This window comes from Balaenoptera acutorostrata, chromosome 11, assembly GCF_949987535.1.
Source record: "Balaenoptera acutorostrata chromosome 11, mBalAcu1.1, whole genome shotgun sequence".
In the NCBI taxonomy this organism is placed as follows: Eukaryota; Metazoa; Chordata; class Mammalia; order Artiodactyla; family Balaenopteridae; genus Balaenoptera; species Balaenoptera acutorostrata.
Window position 1 is genome coordinate 64,858,537 of NC_080074.1, and position 21,329 is coordinate 64,879,865.

Sequence of the window (21,329 nt, forward strand, 5' to 3'; positions counted from 1 at the left end):
CTGTAAAAAATGCAAACACATGGAGGCTAAACAATACGCTACTAAATAACCAAGAGATCACTGAAGAAATCAAAGAGGAAATCAGAAAATACATAGAGCATCCAGAGTGGGTGCTGAGGCTTCCCCAAGGTCGCTGGGCCCACCTGGGTCGCCCTAGCTGCCTCCATGGGAATCAAATTTTTAGAAGTTATCAAACCTTTCTGTGCAGTTCTACCAGATATTCAGAAACCTGAAAGGAAAATGCAGTTTAGAGAGAAGGTACTATGGACTCCTATAACTCTCTTCATCTTCTTAGTATGTTGTCAGATACCACTATTTGGAATCATGTCATCAGATTCTGCAGATCCTTTCTACTGGATGGGAATTATTCTTGCATCCAACAGAGGAACTTTAATGCAGTTAAATGCAGATAATGCAGTTATCTCCCCAATTGTAACATCTGGTTTGATTTTGCAGTTGTTAGCTGGAGCCAAAATCATTGAAGTTGGAGATACACCCAAAGTTAGAGCCCTATTCAATGGAGCCCAGAAACATGAGCATCAATAAAATTAAAGACCCTTTTCCAAATCTGAAAAAAAAAAAAAGAAACAAATGACAATGAAAACATGATGACCCAAAACCTATGGGATGCAGAAAAAGCAGTCCTAAAAGGGGAGTTTATAGCAATTCAATCCTACCTCAAGAAACAAGAAAAGTCTCAAATAAACAACCTAACCTTACACCTAAAGCAACTAGAGAAGGAACAGAAAAACCCAAAGTTAGTAAAAGGAAAGAAATCATAATAACCAGAGCAGATCTAAAGGAAATAGAAATGAAGGAAATAATAACAAAAATCAGTGAAACCAAAAGCTGGTTATTTGAGAAGATAAACAAAATTGATAAACCTTTAGCCAGACTCATCAAGAAAAAAAGGGGGGAAAAGAAGGAGAGGATTCAAATCACTAAAATTAGAAATGAAAAAGGAGAAATTACAACTGACACTGCAGAAATACAAAGGATCATAAGAGACTACTATAAGCAACTATATGCCAATAAAATGGACAACCTAGAAGAAATGGTCAAACTCTTAGAAAGGTACAACATTCCAAGACTGAACCAGGAAGAAACAGAAAATATAAACAGACTAAATCACAAGTAATGAAATTGAAACTGCAATTAAAATCTTCCAACAAACAAAAATCCAGGACCAGATGGCTTCACAGGCGACTTCTATCAAACACTTAGAGAAGAGCTGACACCCATCCTTCTCAAACTCTTCCAAAAAATTGCAGAGGAAGGAACACCCACAAGCTCATTCTATGAGGCCACCATCACCCTGATACCAAAACCAGACAAAGATACTACAAAAAAAGAAAATTACAGACATATATCACTGATGAACATAGACGCAAAAGTCCTCAACAAAATACTAGCCAACAGAATCCAACAGCACATTAAAAGGTTCATATACCATGATCGAGTGGGATTTAACTGAGGGATGCAAGGATTCTTCAATATATGTGAATCAATTAGTGTGATACACCATATTAACAAATTAAAGAATAAAAACCATATGATCATCTCAATAGATGCAGAAAAAGCTTTTGACAAAATTCAACACCCATTTATGAGAAAACCTTTTCAGAAAGTGGGCATAGAGGTCATGCCCTACCCCAACATAATAAAGGCCATATATGACAAACCCACAGCAAACATCATTCTCAATGGTGAAAAACTGAAAGCATTTCCTCTAAGATGAGGAACAAGACAAGGCTGTCCACTCTCACCACTATTATTCAATAGAGTTTTGAAAGTCCTATCCATGGCAGTCAGAGAAGAAAAAGAAGTAAAAGTAATCCAAATTGGAAAAGCAGTAAAACTGTCACTGTTTGCAGATGACATGATACTATACACAGAAAATCCTAAAGATGCCACCAGAAAACTACTAGAGCTAATCAATGAATTTGGTACAGTTGCAGGATAAAAAATTAACGCACAGGAATCTCTTGCATTCCTATACCCTAACAATGAAAAATCAGAAAGAGAAATTAAGGAAACAATCCCATTTACCATTGCAACAAAAAGAGTAAATTACCTAGGAATAAACCTACCTAAGGAGGTAAAAGACCTGTACTCAGAAAACTATAAGACACCAACGAAAGGAATCGAAGATGACACAAACAGATGGAGAGATATACCATGTTCTTGGATTGGAAGAATTAATATTGTGAAAATGACTATACTACCCAAAGCAATCTACAGATTCAATGCAATCCCTATCAAATTACCAATGGCATTTTTCACAGAATTAGAACAAAAAATTTTACAATTTGTATGGAAACACAAAAGACCCTGAATAGCCAAAGCAATATTGAGAAAGAAAAATGGAGCTGGAGGAATCAGGCTCCCTGACTTCAGACTATACTACAAAGCTACAGTAATCAAGACAGTATGGTACTGGCACAAAAACAGAAATATAGATCAATGGAACAGGATAGAAAGCCCAGAGATAAACCCACACACCTATGGTCACCTAATCCATGATAAAGGAGGCAAGAATATACAGTGGAGAAAAGAGAGTCTTTCAATAAGTGGTGCTGGGAAAACTGGACAGCTACATGTAAAAGAATGATATTAGAACACTTCCTAACACCATACGCAAAAATAAACTCAAGATGGATTAAAGACCTAAATGTAAGACCGCACACTATAAAACTCTTAGAGGAAAACATAGGCAGAACACTCTATGACATAAATCAAAGCAAGATCCTGGGCTTCCCTGGTGGCGCAGTGGTTGAGAATCTGCCTGCCAATGCAGGGGACACGGGTTCGAGCCCTGGTCTGGGAAGATCCCACATGCCGCGGAGCGACTAGGCCCGTGTGCCACAATTACTGAGCCTGCGCGTCTGGAGACTGTGCTCCGCAACAAGAGAGGTCGCGATAGTGAGAGGCCAGCGCACCGCGATGAAGAGTGGCCCCCACTTGCTACAACTAGAGAAAGCCCTCGCACAGAAACTAAGACCCAACACAGCCATAAATAAATAAATAAATTAATTAATTAATTAATTTTAAAAAAAATTAAAAAAAAAAAGGAATGAAAAATATATAAAAAAAAAAAGCAAGATCCTTTTTGACCCAGCTCCTAGAGAAATGGAAATAAAAACCAAAGATAAATAAATGGGACCTAATCAAACTTTTGCACAGCAAAGTAAACCATAAATGAGACAAAAAGACAACCCTCAGAATGGGAGAAAATATTTGCAAATGAAGCAACTGACAAGGGATTATTCTCCAAAATATACAAACAGCTCATGCAGTTCATTATCAAAAAAACAAGCAACCCAATCAAAAATGGGCAGAAGACTTAGATAGACATTTCTCCAAAGAAGACATATAGATGGCCTAGAGCCACATGAAAAGCTGCTCAACATCATTAATTATTAGAGAAATGTAGATCAAAACTACAATGAGCACAAAAACAGAAACATAGGGCTTCTCTGGTGGCGCAGTGGTTGAGACTCTGCCTGCCAATGCAGGGGACACAGGTTCGAGCCCAGGTCTGGGAAGATCCCACATGCCACGGAGCAACTGGGCCTGTGAGCCACAATTACTGAGCCTGCGCATCTGGAGCCTGTGCTCCGCGACAAGAGAGGCCACGATAGTGAGAGGCCCGCACACTGCAATGAAGAGTGGCCCCCGCTTGCCACAACTAGAGAAAGCTCTCACACAGAAACGAAGACCCAACACAGCCATAAAAATAAATAAAAATAAAAATTAAAAAAAAAAAACAGAAACATAGATCAATGGAACAGGATAGAAAGCCCAGAGATAAACCCAAGCACATATGGTCACCTTATCTTTGATAAAGGAGGCAAGCATATACAGTGGAGAAAAGACAGCCTCTTCAATAAGTGGTGCTGGGAAAACTGGACAGGTACATGTAAAAGTATGAAATCAGAACACTCCCTAACACCATACACAAAAATAAACTCAAAATGGATTAAAGACCTAAATGTAAGGCCAGACACTATCAAACTCTTAGAGGAAAACATAGGCAGAACACTCTATGACATAAATCAAAGCAAGATCCTTTTTGACCCAGCTCCTAGAGAAATGGAAATAAAAACCAAAATAAACAAATGGGACCTAATGAAACTTAAAAGCTTTTGCACAGCAAAGGAAACCATAAACAAGACCAAAAGACAACCCTCAGAATGGGAGAAAATATTTGCAAATGAAGCAACTGACAAAGGATTAATCTCCAAGATTTACAAGCAGCTCATGCAGCTCAATAACAAAAAAACAAACAACCCAATCCAAAAATGGGCAGAAGACCTAAATAGACATTTCTCCAAAGAAGATATACAGATGGCCAACAGACACATGAAAGAATGCTCAATATCATTAATCATTAGAGAAATGCAAATCAAAACTACAATGAGATATCATCTCACACCAGTCAGAATGGCCATCATCAAAAAATCTAGAAACAATAAATGCTGGAGAGGGTGTGGAGAAAAGGGAACCCTCTTGCACTGTTGGTGGGAATGTAAATTGATACAGCCACTAGGGAGAACAGTATGGAGGTTCCTTAAAAAACTAAAAATAGAACTACCATACAACCCAGCAATCCCACTACTGGGCATATACCCTGAGAAAACCACAATTCAAAAAGACACATGCACCCGAATGTTCATTGCAGCACTATTTACAATAGCCAGGTCATGGAAGCAACCTAAATGCCCATCAACAGACAAATGGATAAAGAAGTCGTGGTACATATATACAATGGAATATTACTCAGCCATAAAAAGGAACAAAATTGGGTCATTTGTAGAGACGTGGATGGAGTTAGAGACTGTCATACAGAGTGAAGTAAGTCAGAAAGAGAAAAACAAATATCACATATTAATGCATATATGTGGAACCTAGAAAAATGGTACAGATGAACTGGTTTGCAGGGCAGAAACTGAGACACAGATGTAGAGAACAAACGTGTGGACACCAAGGGGGGAAAGCTGGGGGGTGTAGGGGGGTGGTGTGATGAATTGGGAGATTGGGATTGAAAAAAAAAAAAAAAAAAAGAGTCATGTACCAAAATGTTCATTGCAGCTCTATTTACAATAGCCAGGACATGGAAGCAACCTAAGTGTCCATCATCGGATGAATGGATAAAGAAGATGTGGCACATATATACAATGGAATATTACTCAGCCATAAAAAGACATGAAATGGAGGTATTTGTAGTGAGGTGGATGGACCTAGAGTCTGTCATACAGAGTGAAGTAAGTCAGAAAGAGAAAAACAAATACAGTATGCTAACACATATATATGGAATCTAAGGGAAAAAAAAAAAAGGTCATGAAGAACCTAGTGGCAATACGGGAATAAAGACACAGACCTATTAGAGAATGGACTTGAGGATATGGGGAGGGGGAGGGGTAAGATGTGACAGGGTGAGACAGTGGCATGGACATATATACACTACCAAATGTAAAATAGATAGCTAGTGGGAAGCAGCCGCATAGCACAGGGAGATCAGCTCGGTGCTTTGTGACCACCTAGAGGGGTGGGATAGGGAGGGTGGGAGGGAGGGAGACGCAAGAGGGAAGAGATATGGGAACATATGTATATGTATAACTGATTCACTTTGTTATAAAGCAGAAACTAACACACCATTGTAAAGCAATTATACTCCAATAAAGATGTTAAAAAAAAAACAAAAAAAAACCTACAATGAGGTATCACCTCACACCAGTCAGAATGGCCATCATCAAAAAAGCTACAAACAATAAATGCTGGAGAAAAGGGAACCTTTTTGCACTGTTGGTGGGAATGTAAATTGATACAGCCACTATGGAGAACAGTATGGAGATTCCTTAAAAAACTAAAAATAGAACTACCATATGACCCAGCAATCCCACTACTGGGCATATAACTTGAGAAAACCATAATTCAAAAAGAGACATGTACCACAATGTTCATTGCAGCACTATTTACAATAGCCAGGACATGGAAGCAACCTAGGTGTCCATAGACAGAAGAATGGATAAAGAAGATGTGGCACATATATACAATGGAATATTACTCAGCCATAAAAAGAAACAAAATTGAATTATTTATAGTGAGGTGGATGGACCTAGAGTCTGTCATACAGAGTGAAGTAAGTCAGAAAGAAAAACAAAAAAAACAAATACTGTATGCTAACATATATATATGGAATCTAAAAAAAAAAAAAGGTTCTGATGAACCTAGGGGCAGGACAGGAATAAAGACGCAGAGGTAGAGAATGGACTTGAGGACACAGGGAGGGGGAAGGGTAAGCTGGGACGAAGTGAGAGAGTAGCAATGACATATATACACAACAAAATGTAAAACAGGTAGCTAGTGGGAAGCAGCTGCATAGCACAGGGAGATCAGCTTAGTGCTTTGTGACCACCTAGAGGGGTGGGATAGGGAGGGTGGGAGGCAGGGAGATGCAAGAGGGAAGAGATATGGGAACATATGTATATATATAACTGATTCACTTTGTTATAAAGTAGAAACTAACACACCATTGTAAAGCAATTATACTCCAATAAAGATGTTAAAAATAAAATAAAATAAATAAATAAATACATAAATATATGTGTTGAAATTTTTAAGGAAACTATTACTAAAAGAATAAAATCAGGGCTTACCTGGTGGCGCAGTGGTTGAGAATCTGCCTGCTAATGCAGGGGACACAGGTTCGAGCCCTGGTCTGGGAAGATCTCACATGCCACGGAGCAGCTGGGCCCGTGAGCCACAACTACTGAGCCTGCGCGTCTGGAGCCTGTGCCCCGCAACTGGAGGGGCCGCGATAGTGAAAGGCCCGCGCACCGCAATGAAGAGTGGCCCCCGCTTGCCGCAACTAGAGAAAGCCCTTGCACGAACCGAAGACCCAACACAGCCAAAAATAAAAAAAAAAAAAAAAAAAGAATAAAATCAATTCAAAAGTCAGCAAGAAAGGTAAAAAACTTAGAACAATAAGTATTCTAATCCATCTTATTTAGTACTTTGTAATCATTCTAATTAGAAATAACGTGAATGATTAGATGGTAAAAATGAAGCAAATATATCAATCTGCTGGACCTGGATCTGTTTACCTTTCCCTTAGTCTTCTCTGAATTATGTGGCATGGGAAGGAATGGAGGAGAGGTGGACAGACCCCTGCATGTGCCTTTCCCAAGCACCTATGCAGCGGGCTTCTACTGGGTTTGGACAAAGGAAGGCAAAGCAAAAGGCTGTAAGGCAGGAGGAAGGTAGACCCCCTCCCTGTTTCACTGGGGCAGTGTCTCTGGAGTATCTCCTTCATGGATCCAGTTTATGACAGGCCTATTATACCAGCTTCCAAGCACCTGAGCTTCAGTAACACAATCTCCTCTCTTTGTTCCTGCTGTTACTAATCTCTGGTTGCCTCACTTTCATTCCCTGTTTGGCCTTTTGGCTCTTCTATGATATATGTAACAAATTCTCTACTTTAAATTTTTTTAATGCTTTACGTATGTAATGTTCTCTCTGGTTTTCTGGTTAGACCCTGACTGATATATTCAATAGCTATGCAAAAGTAAAAACTAAAATACAAAGATTGTTAGACTGGATGAAAAAAAATCCAGTAAATGCTCTTTAGAAGATATCTAAAACAAAAGAGACAGAAAAATTGAAAGCAAAAGGATGGCAAAACATATACCAGACAAATATTAACTGTTGGTGCAATTGTTTTAGTATCAGACAAATAGACTTTAAGTCAAAAAGTATTACTGGAGGGCTTCCCTGGTGGTGCAGTGGTTAAGAATCCACCTGCCAATGCAGGGGACATGGGTTCAAGCCCTGGTCCAGGAAGATTCCCACATGCCGTGGAGCAACTAAGCCTGTGCGCCACAACTACTGAGCCCACGTGCCACAACTACTGATGCCCACACGCCTAAAGCCTGTGCTCTGCAACAAGAGAAGCCACCACAATAAGAAGGCCGTGCACTGCAACGAAGAGTAGCCCCCACTCGCCGCAACTAGAGAAAGCCCACAGGCAGCAACGAAGACACAATGCAGCCAAAAAAAAAAAAGTATTACTGGAGAGAAAGAGGGTTATCAAGTGATAAGATTCAATTCCATATGTGATAATTCTGAACCTGCACGCATGCCTATGCCCCTAGTAACAAAGCTTAAAAATATACAAAGAAAAAGATTTCACAAGTACAAGAAGAAATTGAAAACAATCTACTATTTTAATATAATTGGTTGATTAAGCTAACAAAACCACATTGAAGATGTAAAAGGTTTAAACAACACAATAACAAGCATCATCTAATGGACAAATTCAGGAATCAGCATTAAAACTGGAAAATACATATTCTCTAAGCACAAATGGAACATTTCTCAGAATTTGCCACATTTTAGATTAAAGGTTTTTAAAATGTCAAAGAATTGATATCGTACAGACCACAGTGTAACCAAATTAGAAATTAGTGGACAAAAGTTGGCTAAAAAAAAAAAGAAAGAAACAAATTGGGGAAAACTCCAAAATAATTCATAAGTCAAAGAAGTCATAGTAGAAATTAGAAAATACTTAGAATAACATACTTAGAATAACAATAAATGCACTATATTAAATGCATATGAGATGTAATGAAAGTAGTACTTACAGGGAAATTTATACCTTATATTAGAAAAGAAAGTTAAAAATGCATAAGCTAAACAGACAACTTAGAAGTTAGGGGGAAAAAAACAACAGATTAAGCCCAGAGAATATAAAATGAAGGAAATAACAAAAATTAAGAGTACAAATTTAAAAAATAGAAAAAAATACAATGAAGAGGCTTAAGAAAGGTAAAAAATGATTCTTTGAGAAGTCTAATTGAACAATCTTTATAACAGTTGATCAAGAAAAAAAAAGACAAGGAGCAAATCAACACTATTAAGAATGAAAGGGGTGGACTTCCCTGGTGGCACAGTGGTTAAGAATCTACTTGCCAATGCAGGGGGCACAGGTTCAAGCCCTGGTCCAGGAAGATCCCACATGCTGCAGAGCAACTAAGCTTGAGTGCCACAACTACTGAGCCTGTGCTCTAGAGCCCATGAGCCACAACTACTGAGCCCGCATGCTGCAACTACTGAGCCCGCATGCCGCAACTACTGAAGCCCACGCACCTAGAGCCCGTGCTCTGCAACAAGAGAAGCCACTGCAATGAGAAGCCTGTGCACCGCAATGAAGAGTAGCCCCCGTTCGCCGCAACCAGAGAAGGCCCGCACGCAGCAACAAAGACCCAACGCAGCCAAAAAATTAATTAATTAATTAATTAAAGAAAAACAAACTCATTTCTACCTTTAAAAAAAAAAAAAGAATGAAAAGGGGTAGTCACAACTAAGGAGCCCACCTGCTGTAACTAAGACCCAGCACAACCAAATAAATAAATAAATATTTTTTTAAAAAAAGAATGAAAGGGGTGATATAACAGTACATGCAACAGAGATTGAAAAAATGATAAGAAGATATAGAGTATACTGTACAACTTGGGGACAGTAACTTAGAAAGCCTAGGTGAATTGGGAAATTTTCTAGAAAAATTAAACTTATACAAATTTTTCAGAGAAGAGAAAAATGGAAAACTCTTTACAACATATTTTTATGATATTAATATCATATAACCCTCATACTTTTGAAAGATAATTTTGCTGGATACACAGTTCTAGGTTGAGAGCTATTTACTCTTCAAGGCTTGAAGTTGTTTATCAATAAAAAAAATTATTAAGGCATATACACTGTTTTCATACTGTCTTTGAAATTCAGCATGTAATTTGTTCTTAGAATACATCTCAAATTGCATGTTAAATTTTCATCAGAAATACTTGATCGATATTTAGATTTCATAAAACTTATAGATGCAGAGTTAGATTCATATACCGAGTTCTTCCAAAATACTTAAAGGTTTTCCAATAAATGAATCGTATTAGTTTTAAAATTTCAATTAGTTTAATTTAAATTAAAATTTATTTCCTGTCACACTTGCCTCATTAAAATTTCTCAGTAGCTACATGTGGCTAGTGGTTACCATACTGGACAGCATAGCTCCAGAAAAACTCTTGCATATGTGTACCAGGAGGCATGTTCAAAAATTTTATACCATTGTCTGTAAAAGCACAAAACTGAAAACAAACCAATATAGTAATGGATAAGTAAATTGTAGTATATTTGTGCAATAAAATACTAAATACACAATAGTGTAAATGAACGAGCTATAGGTATATACTTCCACATGTATAAACTAAAAAAAACACTATGTTGAGGAAAAAAAGCAAGTCACAGAAGGATAAAGAGAATAATTAAAAAACAAGCAAAACTACACAATCTACTGTCTAAGGATGTGTGTGTGCGCACATGCGTGAGTGAGTGCGTGTGTGGTCTCTACTATAGGGGAGAAAACTTTACCTCACCCATTTTAGGTTTTCAGCTAGTACTCCTTCACAAAAAGACAGATTAACAAGAGAAAAGCACTTTATTAACGTGTGCAGTGCACATCACCTGGGAGAAATTTAAAGGAAGAGTAACTCCAAGTGGCTTATGTTAGCATCTTCAACAAAGAACAATAAATTTGTGGAGAAATGACAGGACAAAGGAAAGTAGTTTTAGGCTTTCAAAGTGGCAAACTGTTGGAAGGTAAATATATGGGAGGAAACTAATAGAGTAAGGTTTCTTTGCAGATTCCTCTGGTGCTGATAAGTCTATCTCCAGTAAAAAGAATTTGTTTCCTGCCTTTAGGCAGAACAGGGTGATGAGAGATCTTTTCCGGCATTTGCTGGGTTTTTTGTTTGTTTTTTTTTTTTTGGCCACGCCACACAGCTTGCGGGGATTCAACCAGGGGTTGAACCCAGGCCCTCGGCAGTGAAAGCAGGAGTTTTAACCACTGGACAGCCAGGGGATTCCCACGTTTGCTAATTCTTAATAGCCTTCGGCTCAAAATAATTTTTATGTCAGAGGCATATTTTGGGGTGACATATTATGGTTTCCTTCACTGCTGTAACAAATATCCACAACCACGTGGTATAAGACAACAGATATTTAGTCTCTCACAATTCTAAAGGTCAGAAATTCTAGAGGTCTGAAATCTGCATCACTGGGCTGAAGTCAAGATGTCAGCAGGGCTGCACTCTCTCTGGACTCTGAGAATCCATTCCTTGTCTCTTGCAGTTTCTGTTAGCTGCTGGCATTCCTTGGCTGTGGCCACTCCAATCTCCAAGGCCAGCAGGTTCAAATCTCTCTCTGCTCCATCTTCACATTGAACCTTCTCTTCTGTATGTGTCTGTAAAATTTTGTCCCTCTTCCTCCCTTTTATAAGGACACTTGTGATTGCAATAGGGCTCTCTTAGATAATCCAGAATAATCTCTCCACCCCAAGATCATTAATTTAAACACATCTGCAGAAACCCTTTTTCCATATAAAGTAACTTTTACACATTCCAGGGATTATGACCTGATACTGAATTGGAGTAAGACCCTGTGGGGCCCTCCCTGTTACAAATCCTTTCTGTGTCCCGGTTTCTTACTTGCAGGCAAAGTCTTCAACCTCCTCAACCTTCCCTGAGTTCTAAAGGGCAGATTCAAATAGTTGCTAATCAAGGAAGGGAGGGAATGCAGAAGCAAAGGAGGAGCAGTCAAGAAACAACAGTGCAGCCTTGGGGCAGGGTCCTGGTTCCTCTGCAAGGAATATACATAACAATACCTTTGAGCTCTTCTGCAGGTACTAAGGCCTCCACCCAGGTTTAGGATGGTAACTTCAGGCTGAACACAAGATTCCTAGAGCACCACCCTGTTACCTCACCACCAACCTAATCAGAAGAAAGTCACACACTCTGCAGCCCTCACCCCCAATTTTGCCTGTAAAAACTTCTCCCCCCCGCAAACCATTGGAGATTTGTGGGTTTCTGAGCAAGAGCCACCCATTCTCCTTGCTTGGCCCTGCAATAAACCTTTCTCTGCTCCAAACTCCAACACTTAGATTCGTTTGGCCTCACTGTGCAGGAACTTGTGTTCACTAACAATATCTTTGGGGGATGGGGACGTCATTCAGTTTACTACAGTGTTAAAAGTATAGAGATTAAAATTCAGGATAGGGCTTCCCTGGTGGCGCAGTGGTTGAGAGTCTGCCTGCCAATGCAGGGGACACGGGTTCGAGCCCTGGTCTGGGAAGATCCCACATGCCGCGGAGCAACTGGGCCCGTGAGCCACAACTACTGAGCCTGTGCGTCTGGAGCCTGTGCTCCGCAACAAGAGAGGCCACGATGGTGAGAGGCCCCCGCTCGCCGCAACTAGAGAAAGCCCTCGCACAGAAACGAAGACCCAACGCAGCCATAAATAAATAAATAAACTAAAAAAAAAATAATAAATAAAATAAAATAAAATAAAATAAAATAAAATTCAGGATAGATTCAAACTATTAGAATATTAGATAATTATTATAATCTAATTATATAGATTACCAAATTCAGAGATAATTCAAATTATCTCTGGGCATTGGGAAAGGGATGCAATTGATATGGGGAACACAGGAGACTTTAAAGATTTTCTGTTTTTTCAACTGGGGAATAGGTACACTGTGTTTATTTTGCTATTGCTATTATCTGCTTCTCACATTCTATCCTGCTCCAGGCTATGGTGCTTTCTCTACCCTTCTTCTTACTTTGACCCTTTCACCCCTCTGGCATATAGTAAGCACTTAATAACCTGGTAGCATTTAAAGTGTTTACCATGTTACCTATGGTAAAAGTTTATTTACAGATTATCTCATTTAATTCCCATGATTAATTCAACATGGATAGGTATTACTATTAATCCTATTTCACGGATGGGAAATTGAGACTATTTGAGGCCTGCCTAAAGGTCATAGTTGTTACACGTAGTGGATCTGAATCCAATCCAGTAGTGTGGGACTTCCCTGGTGGTGCAGTGGTTGGGAATCCACCTGCCAATACAGGGGACACGGGTTTGATCCCTGGTCCAGGAAGATCCCACATGCTGCAGAGCAACTAATCCTGTGCACCACAACTACTGAGCCCGAGTGCTGCAACTGCTGAAGCCTGTGTGCCTAGAGCCTGTGTTCCACAACAAGAGAAGCCACCATGAGAAGCCTGTGCACCACAACAAAGAATAGCCCCCGCTCACCACAACTAGAGAAAGCCCACTCACAGCAATGAAGACCCAACGCAGCCAAAAAAATTTAAAAATTTAAAAAATAAAATAAAATCCAGGTAGTCTGATTCTACTGCCTGTAACTTTTTTTTTTAAATTAAGGTAAAATTCCCACTTTTTGGTATACTGTTCAAGAGTTTTGACAAAGACATGTAATCACCATCAAAATTCAGATTTAAAACAATTCTGTCTCCTCGAAAAATCCCCTTATGCCCTTTTGTGGCCAACCCCTCCCTGGCTGATAGACCTCTGAAGCCATTAGTTTTCTATCCTTATAGTTTTCCCTTTCCTGAATGCCACACAAAGGGAATCATACCCTATATCATTTGAATCTGTCTTAGCATAAAGCATGCATTCGCTAGTTGAAGGATATTGGGGTTGTTTCCAGTTTGGAGCAATTACAAGTAAAGTCACTACAAACATTCATGTATAAATTCTTGTATAAACATAAGTTTTCGTCTCTTGGCTAAATACCTAGGAATGGTATTGCTAGGTCATACGGTAGCAAACGTTTACAAAAACTGCCAAACTGTTATCTTAAATAGCTTTACTATTTTGCATTCCCACTGGGAAAGTATAAGAGTTCCAGTTGCTCTACATCCTTGTCTGTGCTTAGAATTGTCATAATTTATTTAGATCTTCTTTGATTTCTTTCATCAATGCTTTGTAATCTTCAGTGTACAGATCTTGCACTTATCTTGTTAGATTTGTACTTAAGTATTTCATGTTTTTAGTGTAATTGCAAATGGTACTGTTTTATTAAATTTCAATTTCCAATTGTTTATTGCTAGTGTATAGAAATATGATTTCGATTTTTATATACTGGCAGCTCTTTTTTATAGATTCTTTGGGAGTTTTTACACAGACAGTTTTGTGTTTGTTTGATTTTTGGTTTGTTTTTGTTTTCATTTGGTCTGTAAATACAAACCTTTTATTTCTCCCTTTCCAATGAATATTCTTTTATTTCCTTTTCTTACTTTATTGCATTGGGTAGGACCTTAACACAAGATTGAATAAAAATGAATCCTTAGAGCAATTTAGACTTTCACCATTAAGTATAATCCTAGCTGTAAATTTTTTGTAAATCTTCTTCATCACATTGGGGAAGTTATCCTCTATTCCTAGTTTGCTATAGAATTTTTTTTAAAAATCATGAATGAATGTTGTCAGCTGCTTTTTCTGCATCTATTGAGATGATCATATGTTTTTTCTTATTTAGACTATTGATATGGTGATTTACATTTATTAATTTTCCAGTTTTGAATCAACCCTGTGTTCTAGGAATAAACCCCACTTGTTCATAATGTTTTCTTTTTAGTCCATTGTTTGATCTAATTTCTAATATTTTGTTAAGCATTTTTGTGACTGTGTTCATAAAGAATATTGATATATAGTTTATTTTCTTATGTCTTTGTCTGGTTTGGATATCAGGATAATGCTGGACTCAAAGAATAAATTGGGAAATGTTCTTTCCTGTTCAGTTTTCTGGAAGAATTTATGAGCAGCTGGTTGGCTCGTAATGTTATTTTTCATCACTTGACCTAGCAAAGTTTGACTCTGCTCTCCTGTATACCTGAGTTAAATTACTTGCTGCAACTCGATCATCTGTTTCTTATTGCAATATTTCCAGCACTTAACATCTGATTACTCCTTATTTTAAGTAAAAAAAGTTTTTGTCTAATTTTAATTGTGGTAGAATACACATAACATAAATTTTACCATCTTAACCATTTTTAAGTATATAGTTCAGTAGTATTAAGTATAATCACATTGTTGTGCAATCAACCTCCAGAACTTTTTCATCTTTTTTTTCTTTTTTTGGCCCCACTGCACAGCCCTTGGCAGTGAGAGCATGGAGTCCTAACCACTGGACCGCCAGGGGATTCCCCCAGAACTTTTTCATCTTGCAAAACTAAAACTCTACACCTATTAAACAACAATACCCTATTTCCCTCTTCCCTTTAGCTTCTGGAAACCACCATTTTACTTGTTTCTATAAATTCTACTATTCTAGATATCTCATATTAGTGAAATCATACTGTATTTGTTTTTTATGACTGGCTTATTTCACTTAGTTTAATGTCTTAAGGTTCATCCATGTACCTTATGCATGTATATACCACATTATGTATGTATATACCACATTTTGTTATCCATTCAGCTGTTAATGCACACTTGAGTTGCTTCTATCTCTTGGCTATTGTGAATAATGCTACTATGAACATAGGTGTACTAAGATCTCTTAGGGACCCTGTTTTCAATTATTTCAAGTATATACCCAGAAGTAGAATTGCTGGATCATATGGTAATTCCATTTTTAATATTTTGAGGAACTGCCATACATTTTCCATAGTGGCTGCATCATTTTATATTCCCACCAATAGTGCACAAGAGTTCCAATTTTCACATCCTTGCCAACATTTATTTTCTATTTTTCACTTGTTTGTTTGTTTTTGATAGTAGCCATCTAAGTGGGTGTGAAGTGGTATCTCATTGTGGTTTTGATTTGCATTTCCCTAATGATTAGCGATGTTGAGCTTTTTTTCATATATTTGTTGGCCATTTTATATATCTTCTTTGAATGTCTATTCAAAGTCCTTTGCCCATTTTTGAATTGGGTTATTTATTTATTTGATGTTGAGAGTTTATTTTTAAATAAGTTTTTAAAAAAGATTTATTTATTTATTTGATTGCACTGGTTCTTAGTTGCAGCACATGGGCTCCTTAGTTGTGGCATGTGAACTCTTAGTTGCAGCATGCGTGTGGGATCTAGTTCTCTAACCAGGGATCGAACCTGGGCCCCCTGCATAGGGAGCGTGGAGTCTTATCCACTGTGCCCCCAGGAAAGTCCCAAGAGTTCTTTATATATTGTGGATATAAACCCTTCATTAGATATATGATTTGCAAAAATTTTTCTCACTCCATAGGTTACCTTTTCACTCTGTTGATTGTGTCCTTTGATACACAAGTTTTAAATTTTGATTTAGTCCAATCTATCTATTTTTACTTTTATTGCCTGTACTTTTGGTGTCATATCTAAGAAATCATTGCCAAATCCAACGTCATGAAGCTTTTCTCTCTACGTTTCCTCTGTTTTATAGTTTTAGGTCTTATGCTTAGGTTTTTGATCCATTTTGAGTCAATTTTTTTATATAGTATAAGATAAGGGTCCAACTTCATTCTTGCATGTGGGTATCCAGTCTTCCCAACATCATTTATTGGCAGATTGTCCTTTCCCATTGAATGGTCTTGGCACTCTTGTCAAAAATTATTTGGCCATATATGCAAAAGTTTATTTCTGGGCTCTGTATTCTATTCTACTGGTCTATATGTCTTTTATGACAGTATGTTATTTTAATTATTGTAGATTTACAGTAATATTTGAAAATAAGAAGTATGAGCTCTCCAACTTTATTCTTCTTTTTCAAGATGGTTTTGGGTATTTGGGGTACCTTGAGATTCCACATAAATCCTAAAGATGGATTTTTCTATTTCTGCAAAAAACACCATTGGGGTTTTGTTAGGGATTGTACTGTCTGTAGATTGGTTCAGTAGTACTGATGTTTTAACATTGTCTTTCATCTCCTTGGTTAAGTTTATTATAAGTATTTTATTCTTTTGATGCTACTGTAAGTAGAAATGTTTTCTTAATTTCCTTTTCAGATTGTTAACTGTTAGTGTATAACAACACAACTGATTTTTTAAAAATTCAATTTATTTAAACTAAACTAAAAAAAGAAATAGTTCACCCATTTTTCACACTGTCCCTACCCCTACCTTTGGTAACCACCAAACTGTTCTCTGTAGCTATGAATTTAGTTTTATTTTAGATTGCACATATAAGAAAGATCATACGGTATTTGTGTTTCTCTGTCTCACTTATTTCACTTAGCATAATGCACTCAAAGTCCATCCGTGTTGTTGTAAATGGCAAAACTTCATTCTTTTCTGTGGTTGAATAATATTCCATTGTATATTTGTGTATGCTTGGTTTGTTTCCATATCTTGGCTATTGTAAATAATGCTACAGTGAACATGGGAGTGCAAATATCTTTTCTAATTAGTATTTTTGTGTTCTTCAGATAAATACCCAAAGGTGGAATTGCTGAATCATACGGTAGTTCTATTTTTAATCTTTTGAGGAAACTCCATTTTGTTTTCCATAGTAGCTGCACCAATTTACATTCCCAGCAACAATGCACAAGGGTTCCCTTTTCTCCACATCCTTGTCAACACTAAGAAGTGTTGTTAATTTTAGTCTTTTTGATAACAGCCATTCTAACAGGTGTGAGGTACATTTCATTATGGTTTTGATTTGTATTTCCCTGATGATTAATAATGGTAGAGCATCTTTTCATGTACCCATTGGCCATCTGTATGTCTTCGTTGGAAAAATGTTTATGCATATCTTCTGTCCATTTTTAAAATCAGATTGTTTGGGTTTTTGCTATTGAGTTGTATGAGTTCTTTACATATTTTGTATATTAGCCCCTTATCAGATATATGATTTGCAATATTTTCTCCCATTCGGTAGGTTGCTTTTTCATTTTGTTGATGGTTTCCTTTGCTGTGCAGAAGCTATTTATTTATTTATTTAGGCTGCACCAGGTCTTAGTTGAGGCACTCGGGATCTTCATTGCAGCATACGGGATCTTTTAGTTGCAGCATGCGGACTTCTTAGTTGTGGCACGCAGACTCTTAGTTGGGTCATGTGGACTGTTAGTTGTGGTATGCATGTGGGATCTAGTTCCCTGACTGGGGATCAAACCCAGACCACCTGCATTGGGAGCATGTAGTCTTACCCACTGGACCACCAGGGAAGTCCCCAGAAGCTTTTTAGTTTGATGTCGTCCCACTTGTTTATTTTTGTTTTTGTTACCTTTGCTATTGGTGTCAAATCCAAAAAATTATCACTAAGAGAAATGTCAAGGAGATTACTACCTGTTTTCTTCTGGAATTTTTATAGTTCCAGGTCTTACATTCAAGTCTTTCATCCATTTTGAGTTAATTTTTATGTATGGTATAAGATAGAAATCCAGTTTCACTCTTTTGCATGTGGCTGTCCAATTTTCCCAGCACCATATATTGAAAAGACTTTCCTTTCCCCATTGTATATTCTTGGTTCCTTTGTCATAAACTGATGATATGTGTGTGGGGGTTTATTTCCAGGCTCTCTTTTCTGTTCCATTGATGTATGTGTCTATTTTTATGCTGATACCATACTGCTTTAATTTCTATAGCTTTGTAATATTGTTTGAAATTAGGGAGCTTGATGCCTCCAGTTTTTGTCTTTTCTCTCAATATTGCTTTAGCTCTTCAGGGTCTTTTATGATTTCAAAAGAATCAAATTTTACGATTTTTTGTTCTACTTCTGTAAAAAATTTCAGGATTTTTTGTTCTATTTTTAGGATTTTTTTGTTCTATTTCTGTAAAAAATGTAATTGGAATTTTGAAAAGGATTGTATTCAACCTGTAGATTGCTTTGGGTAGTATAGATATTTTAACAATATTAATTCTTGCAGTGTATGAGCATGAAATAGTTTTCCATGTGTGTCTTCTTCAATTTCTTTCATTAATGTCTTGTAGTTTCCAATATACAGGTCTTTCACCTCCTTGGTTAAATTTAGTCCCAGGTATTTTATTCTTTTTGATGAAGTTGTAAATGGGATTACTTTCTTAATTTCTCTTTCTGATAGTTCATTATTAGTATATAGGAAATTAAACATTTTTGTGTATGATTTTGTATCCTGCAACTTTCATGAATTCATTTATTTGTTCTAACAGGTTTGTTTTTTGTTGTTGTTGCTGTTGTTGTTTTTTGATGGAAACTTTTTTTTTTTTTTGGCTGTGTTGGGTCTTTGTTGCTGCATGCGGGCTTTCTCTAGTTGTGCCGAGCAGGGGTTACTTTTCGTTGTGGTGTGTGGGCTTCTCATTGCGGTGGCTTCTCTTTTGCGGAGCATGGACTCTAGGCATGCAGGCTTCAGTAGTTGTGGCACACGGGCCCAGTAGTTGTGGCTTGTGGGTTCAAGAGCACAGTCTCAGTAGTTGTGGCACACGGGCTTAGGTGCTCCATGGCATGTGGACTCTTCCCGGACCAGGGATCGAACCCATGTCCCCTGCATTGGCAGGCAGATTCTTAACCACTGTTCCACCAGGGAAGTCCCTTTTGATGGAATCTTTATAGAGTTTTCTATATATAAGATTATATCACCTGCAAACAAATATAATATTTCCTCCTTTCCAACATGGATGTCTTTTATTTCTTTTTCTTTTTTAAAATATTTATTTATTTATTTATTTTTGGCTGCGTTGAGTCTTTGTTGCTGCGGGTGGGCTTTCTCTAGTTGCGGTGAGTGGGGGCTACTCTTTGTTGCGGTGCACAGGCTTCTCATTGCGGTGGCTTCTCTTGTTGTGGAGCACAGGCTTTAGGTGCACGGGCTTCAGTAGTTGTGGCATGCAGGTTCAGTAGCTGTGGCTCACAGGTTCTAGAGCGCAGGCTCAGTAATTGTGGTACACAGGCTTAGTTGCTCCACAACATGTGAGATCTTCTCAGATCAGGTATTGAACCTGTGTCCCCTGCATTGGCAGGTGGATTCTTAACCACTGCACCACCAGGGAAGTCCCTATTTCTTTTTTCTTGCCTAATTACTCTGGCTAGGACTTCCAGTAATATGTTGAATAGAACTGGTAAGAGTGGGCATCCTTGCCTTGTTCCTAATCTTAGAGGAATAATTTTCAGATTTTCACTTTTCAGTATGATGTTAGCTATGGGCTTGTCATATAGGGCATTTATTATATTGAGGTATGTTCCCTCTATTCCTGCTTTGTTGAGAGTTTTCATCATGAAAGGGTGTTGAATTTTGTCACATGTTTATTCTGCATCAATTGAGATGATCATATGATTTTTTCCCCTTCATTTTGTAAATTTGGTATATTTCATTCATTGATTTTCACCTGTTGAACCATTTTTGCATCCCTGGAAAAAACCCCATGTGGTCATGGTATGTAATTCTATTAATGTGCTGTTTAATTCTGTTTACTAGTATTTTTTTGAGGATTTTTGCAACAATGTTTAGAGATGTTGGTCTGTAGTTTTTCTGTTTGTTTTGTTTTGCAGTATCTTTATCTGACTTTGGTATGAGGGTAATTCTGGCCACAAAGAATGAGTTGAGAAAGGTTCCTTTCTTTTCAATTTTCTGGGAGAATTTATGAGAAGTTGGTGATACTTTTTCTTTAATCACCATGCTGTGTGTTAGTTTGTAATGTTATTCTTCATCACGGCTTATCAAACTTTTTCTCTGCTCTCCTGTATTTCTGATAATTTGCTGCAACTGCATTACCTATTTCTGATTGCAGTAATTCCAGCACCTAACATTTGATTACTCTTTTGACATGGTGATTTGGCTTGCAAAATCCAAATTTTAATGTTATTGTAAGGAGTGTACAGAGAGTTAGGTTTGTCTGAAGCCAAACTGAGAGAGTAATTGATAAATTTGGAAAAGATGGAGCAGTGATTCTCCATCTATCAGATTTACCATTCCCCTTTTTTTAAATAAATTTATTTATGTTATTATTTTATTTTATTTATTTATTGTTTTTGGCTGCATTGGGTCTTCATTGCTGCGGGCGGGCTTTTCTCTGGCTGCTGCGAGTGGGGGCTACTCTTCGTTGTGGTGCGCAGGCTTCTCGTGGTGGCTTCTCTTGTTGCAGAGCACGGGCTCTAGGCACGCAGGCTTCAGTAGTTGTGGCACATGGGCTCAGTAGTTGTGGCTCACGGGCTCTAGAGCGCAGGCTCAGTAGTTGTGGCACACGGGCTTAGCTGCTCCGTGGCATGTGGGATCATCCCGGACCAGGGCTCGAACCCATGTCCCCTGCATCGGCAGGTGGATTCTTTTTTTTTTTCTCTCTTCTTTTTTTTCCCATTTATTTACTTATTTATTTATTTAGGCTGCGTTGGGTCTTCATTGCTGCGTGCGGGCTTTCTCTAGTCGTGGTGAGCGGGAGCTACTCTTTGTTGGGGTGCACGGGCTTCTCGTTGCAGTGGCCAGTCTTGTTGCGGAGCATGGGCTCTAGGCATGCGGGCTTCAGTAGTTGCAGTGTGTGGGCTCAGTAGTTGTGGCTCGTGGGCTCTAGAGCGCAGTCTCAGT

At 37.9% G+C, this 21,329-nt stretch overlaps 1 protein-coding gene across 1 annotated transcript in view; it reads left to right on the top strand.

Annotated features, from left to right (window-relative positions):
- The window catches only part of FAM186A (family with sequence similarity 186 member A), an 83,956-nt gene that overhangs the window by 26,981 nt on the left and 35,646 nt on the right, over positions 1–21,329 (top strand). The window lies entirely within an intron of this gene.